We start from the raw sequence: 6,000 nt of genomic DNA, 5'->3' as shown, positions 1-6,000 counted from the left end.
GGACAAGACATTCAAGCCTGCAGTAGAGCCCAAGGGGCTCTTCTTTGTGTCCATTCTAGTTTTGGATGCTTGCTCTGCCTCAATACTTAGTCCGTAACTTTCGATGCCTGTGAGATAAAGAGATCAGATGTACAAAGTGTGAAGGGCCAAGTAAAGTGTCCTTTGTCCAGAACTATCTAGCATTGCTGTCCCTGAGCTCAGCAGGGGTTCGGAGCTGAGTTTCCTGATGTCCATTGATCCATCCTCTGTAGACTCTCCAGCTCTGGAAATCTCTCACTGCTGAATCTGACCTGATTCTGGTGAGCCATTCATGACTACCCTAGCACTTCACGACAGGCTTCTCCTAAAGCCCTTTATATGACTTTTCAAAAAGACCCCCTCCATACTAGTAAAGTACAAACAGGAGGCCTCCCTGCAAGCTGAAGTAGGCTCACAAAAGAAGGTTAGCCTTAGAAAACAGCTTTCTCGGTCCTCAGTCTGACACCTTTGTGCAGAGTCCAGCCTGGGAGTCTCTGTCCAGCCTGGGAGTCTCTGTCCAGCCTGGGAGTCTCTGTCCAGCCTGGGAGTCTCTGTCCAGCCTGGGAGTCTCTGTCCAGCCTGGGAGGCTCTGCCCAGCCTGGGAGGCTCTGCCCAGCCTGGGAGGCTCTGCGCAGGCTGGGAGGCTCTGCGCAGGCTGGGAGGCACCATGACTACAGCCCAGTACCATGCACAGATCATCTAGAAGAATCCACCAGTTCTTCTGAGGAGAATAGGAAAACATCCCCAACATACAGTGCTCAGGAAATCCATCTCATAGTACACACCTTCTCTTCCTTCAGCCTGTCGAGAAAGGAAGCAAAGTACAGCATTTTACATTCCTCTGCAGTAAGGTCTGCTGTACCCCTAATTCTAGGGAAACATACCAAATGATTTCCTGCAGAGTAGAACCCACTATTGCACTTTGAAACTTTATATTTAGAATACCCCTAAAAAACTGTCAACTAGCATTTCCTACCCCTCCCCATTTCCTAGATTTGTACTCTTTTCCAGAGATTAAGGATGCTCCACTCAACCCAGCACAGGGCATCTGACAACTCTCACTTAGGAATCTGGGAACCTTGACACTCTTTGGCCTTATAATAACATTCAAAACAAGTATTTTCACTTTCATGTTGTGTAATAATAATCAAATTTAAAATTCAGAGATAATCTAAGAAGTAAGAAGATTTTGGAAAAGAGTGAAAAAGTAAATGAAGGATGCCACATATAAATTCGGGAGCCTATAAGTAAATTCATCATATGTATATGTATATATGTATACATAAATATATATATGGTATATGTGAGAGGATTTATCTTTTTCACTGAACTGATCATAGCTGTATTATCATAGGTTAAAAAAAAAGTTCTACAAAGAAAGGTAGTATTCACTGAGCAGATGGAACAAATGAATGAAGGCTGAGACAAGTAATATGCAAAGTGGTCGGGAAGGTCAGGCAGTCATTTGACAAACCCAAACCTGATCTTGGGAAGTGACATGAGAATGGGAAATCCAACCAGAGGGCAGTCATGTGCTGAAATTGTGCTGTATGAACTGGCTAACTTATTATCACACACGATCAAAAGAACAACACATTCCTGACTATCAGCAGAAATCACAAGGAAATGGTTGAGTCCATGGAGATTAGGCAAGAAGGACTGTTAGTAATGGCAGATAAAGGACAAGAGAGCACAGGGAAGTCTGAAATTAAAGTTGGCCACTTTGGGTGCCACTTGTAAAGGTGGTATACTTCATGTGGCGTATTTGAATCAACAATGCACAAGAAAGCAGAACGCTAACTGTGAAAAGTCATAGGGAGAAATACAATGATTAAACATGATTAATTATCCATACAAATGCACATGAATTAGTAAAGTTTAAACAAATTAGTAAAAAATATTACCTAGAAAGAGGAGCTGAAATGTTAAACATGCATTTGACTTGAAAAAGATTTGATAAATATGAAAATGTTACACCAGAGGTACTTAAGGGTGAATAATAATTGATTAAACATGGAGCCAAATACAATACTTGAGGAGGATGGGGAAGATAAAGAATATATTTCTTAAACACCATGTCATCTAGTCAGCAGTTACTGGTTAGCTCTATCCCTTAAGGGTTTTAACTCTTAAAATGAATATACTAATAAATAAACATTAAAATTGAGCTCTATTCCATTCAGTCATCTTTTTAAATCGTGAAGTAAGCATTAAAGGTCAAGACTAATTTGTTTTCAATTAAGTATGCTATATGCTCACCAATACAAATGTCATCAGTTAACTACAAACCCGGGAGGAATAGTCATAATTAATATTTATAGACTACTTGTAAGGAATAAGTTTTGATAATCTAAGATATGAGTAATTTATCTGGTTTATAGATAGCAGCACTGAGGTAGTCTTTGTTTTTTTCTCAAGTTAAGTGTTAGAAGAGTGTTAGGAAAGGTGAACAACTAAAAATTCAAATTCAAATAATGGGCATTAAATAATGTCAGCTTCCTCTTCACTTATCACTTCTTGCAGGTATGCAGCCTACAAGCTGACTACAGAGAAACAACCATCCCAGACATGAGCACATCCCTTCGCAAGCACAACTTTTCTTTTTTAATGAGATGAAATCATCGGATCTCTTCTATTCTTAATTTCAACTGATTGCATGATAAGGTTTTACAACTGAGATGATACTTTCTGGAACATTCTATAAGGGCCCAAACCCTGCCAGTATGGCTTCCCAACAATATGCAAATCTTCATCGCTCCCATTGTCCATGTCCTTGTTCCTTGATGTCCATGAATCTATTAAATGGAAATCATCAAAAGTTGTCTCACAAAGTTCTAATAGGCTTGTGGTGAATAGCACATGTTAAGTACTTGTAATGAAACACAAAGGAAAAGTCATTTTCTTTTCCTTCTGCCATTTCTGCTATACTTCAGAAATAAAAGGCCACTGAGAATGGGCATTTTAAACAGTTCACTGTATAACAGCATTTTGTTTTTTAATATATCTAAATTTTTAGATTTAGTGGTAGGCACAACGAACTATGTAAGGACGTGTATCTTTTAAATATCAGCATCCTTCTAAAGGAACCAGTACCAAAGTACTTCTGTAGTTTAAGGGTTCTGGCTGGGTTACAAAAGAAAATAGTTGCTAAACAACTTACCATCAAATATCAAAGGATAATGAAGCATTTAAAGCGTTCTGTTTAATTGTCTCTGGCTTCATATAACTCAGTCTTTGGTTAGTACAAAGTTAGTACGTCAGGGTGGAAAAATTAATGAATTTCAGTTTTGAAATTAAACACAGTGCATAGCTAATCAAAGAATGGAAGCCTGGGTTTTTCTCTTTAGGATGCTATCTGTAGCTTGCAGGCTATTAAAGCTATTTCCGTGTGCCTTTTTCTCCTTTGTGCCTACGTCACCGATTTAAGGTATTTATTTATTTAATTTTAGAACGAAAGAAAGGATTGTGTGGAGACGTTGCTAACCAAGAAGTAGGGCTAGAGAAAGATTAATGTGGGAATGGGAAGGGGTGGTTCCAGGGGGGCAGTGTGGTTGCGCCGGAGATCAGAAAGAACAGATTATCTCAGCACTTCCCTAGAATCTTTCTCCGCCTAAGAAATTTGGGAGAATGCGAAAAAGCAGCAGCCCAGCATTCTTGAAGGGGCGTGGCTTCTCTCAAGGGGCTGTCCAATCGAATTCCTTCGGAGGGAGCTATCCCGAGAAGATTGATGAGCGTTGCTAGGAAACAGGAGCGTCTCCCTCCCTGCTGACCCAGAGATTGTGCAGCACAAGCCTCCTCAGGGGCTCGCAATGTGCAGTTAGTTGAACCGCGTGTGGGGCAGAGCTGCGTATCGGCCTCCCGGGTTGACTCGTTCACACTGCTCCCTCTTTCGCTGTCTCCTCCAAGTGTGGCCAGCCCTTTACACTGGGACCACAGAAGAGTTCTTACTAGGGTTGAGTGTGGGTCCCTGCCCACCCGCGTGCCCTCAGCCCTAGCAGAGCTTCGAAGTTGGAGCCACCTCCCTCTCTACCTCCCCACGCCCCTTCACGCCACTGCTCCGAAATTGGCCGACCTTTGCATGCGTTGCCTAAGGGCTGCAAACCTTGAGGCAGAGAAGTCAGCAGGCAATCCAGCCAGGCTTTCCGTATTGTAACCCTCGGTCTAGGTACAGTAGCTCACTGAAGACTCTGCAGATACACCCCCTATAAACCGAGGGAAGAAGGGGGGAGGGAAAGGAAAAAGAGAATGAGAGGATGTCAGAAGGTCCGTGCCTCTCTGCCTGAGTCCCAATTAGACGCGACTGTTTCAGCCTGGCCAAGGTGAAGGAAAGTTGCTTCTGAGCCTAGGAAGTGGGTTTGGCTGCAAAGAGGAGGAGGGCGACTGGGCTCTGAAGCTCCCCTCCCTTCTGCTGAAGACCACTGGGTCCCCTTCTTGCCAACCTCCTCCCGCTCTTCTCCTCCAACCCTCCCTTTTCCCACTCCTCCTTGACTCGGAGGCCTGGATGCTGGGCCACCGGGCAGTGGTCCAACGCGCAGCCAGGCGGGGGCGGGGGCAAGGGGCACTGTGACAGGAAGCTTCGCGCACAACTTGGCCATTTCAGGGGCAAAATAAGTTCTCCCTTGGATTTAGAAAGGACAAAGGCAGCAGGCTCCCTCTTTTGTGTCGGATGAAGAGGACCAACCATGAGCTGGAGCTTGGGTGCAGGCTCACCGCCTCTGCCACCGCGGTCAGCTCCAGTTCCTGCCAGGAGTTGACGGTACGAGGTAAGAAGCCCAGAGGGGGACGTGTCCCTCTGGAGGGCGCCCAGCGAGGGTGCAGGAGCTCGGGTACCGCGTGGGGCAGGCAAAGCGGGGAAAGTTGAGGCAGAGCATGGACCGGTCTCTACATATCTGCCAGGGATGGAAAAACGTGGGTCACAGGAGCGATGTGGGTGTGCGTGAGAGAGAGTTTGTGTGTGCGCGCGCTACTGTCCCTCCAGGAAGAGGCCAATTTCGGAGCATAGATCTGTGATCAGGGAGCGAGAGATACAGGGACTAATTAGAGAGACAGGTCTCATTCGCCAACCGCCTCCATCCAGCTCTAAGCTGAGCTCAAGATTCCTTTGCTTGGGGGCTTATAAGGCTTTGTGCACAGGAGCCGTGTGATGAGCATTTGACACGCTGGTAGCTCCATGTGGGTGTGGAGGTTGCCAGGCGAGGTTGGTAGCAGTCAGCAGGACCCCTGAGCTACCAGAATGAGCTCCGCAGACAGGGGCAAACAGGGGTTCACACACCCGCAAGCATGCTTGGAAATTACCCCTAACTTGCTACCCTTTGCTCTTTTTTACTTAAGGGGGAAAGAGAGAACCAGACTCAAAGCCTATCTCACCATTGATCCTGTTCCATTTTCTTATCTGACAGTGAGATAACTCAGAGAGGGCGGGAGACCCGCGGTCCAAAAATAGACCAGGTGATATATCCAGTAAGCTGATTTCTTCGGAATTTCACTTAGATCTCCTTCTAGTTCCCCCAAGAGGTAACCAGCTTGCAAGTCTCTCTTCAGGATGAGACAGTCTGAAGGGGTGAACACCTTCGTCCAAAATATCTTAGAGTACTGCAAATTCTGTAAACAAATAATACACTTTTTCTCAAGATGTGTGGTCACCAATTCAACTAATTTATTTGTAGGATAGTTCTACTCTTATTCGAATAGTAATAGATATGTTTATGAATACCCTGAATGTACACATACCCAATGCATGCCCAATGTAATCACACATTGGTGCATTGCAAGTTCATATGCTTGTGACTTGAGATTAGTATCGTCAGCCCCCCAACCAGTGGGTTAGAGTTTCCTTGCTTGAATTTCTGTGTGCTCCCAGCCCCCAGAACTGTCGTTCATTTGACTACTTTGTTCAGGAGTGGGGATGGGGAATACCATCCCTTTGGACATATTCATTACCTGTCTCGGTTTCTAAATTGGCTTTGGTTTATCTCATCACAG

General features: G+C 44.7%; 1 protein-coding gene across 1 annotated transcript in view; it reads left to right on the top strand.

The window, feature by feature from the left end:
* Positions 1-3,934: 3,934 nt before the first annotated feature.
* Grm3 (glutamate metabotropic receptor 3) overlaps positions 3,935-6,000 on the top strand; it is a 216,273-nt gene continuing 214,207 nt past the window's right edge. Inside the window, exon 1 of the mRNA XM_005083586.4 lies at positions 3,935-4,781. The gene's annotated coding sequence lies outside the window, so the exon portion shown is untranslated. The remainder of the gene's footprint in view (positions 4,782-6,000) is intronic.

This window comes from Mesocricetus auratus, unplaced genomic scaffold (genome assembly GCF_017639785.1).
Source record: "Mesocricetus auratus isolate SY011 unplaced genomic scaffold, BCM_Maur_2.0 Super-Scaffold_100019, whole genome shotgun sequence".
Lineage (NCBI taxonomy): Eukaryota > Metazoa > Chordata > Mammalia > Rodentia > Cricetidae > Mesocricetus > Mesocricetus auratus.
This window is presented reverse-complemented; position numbering and strand designations above follow the sequence as displayed.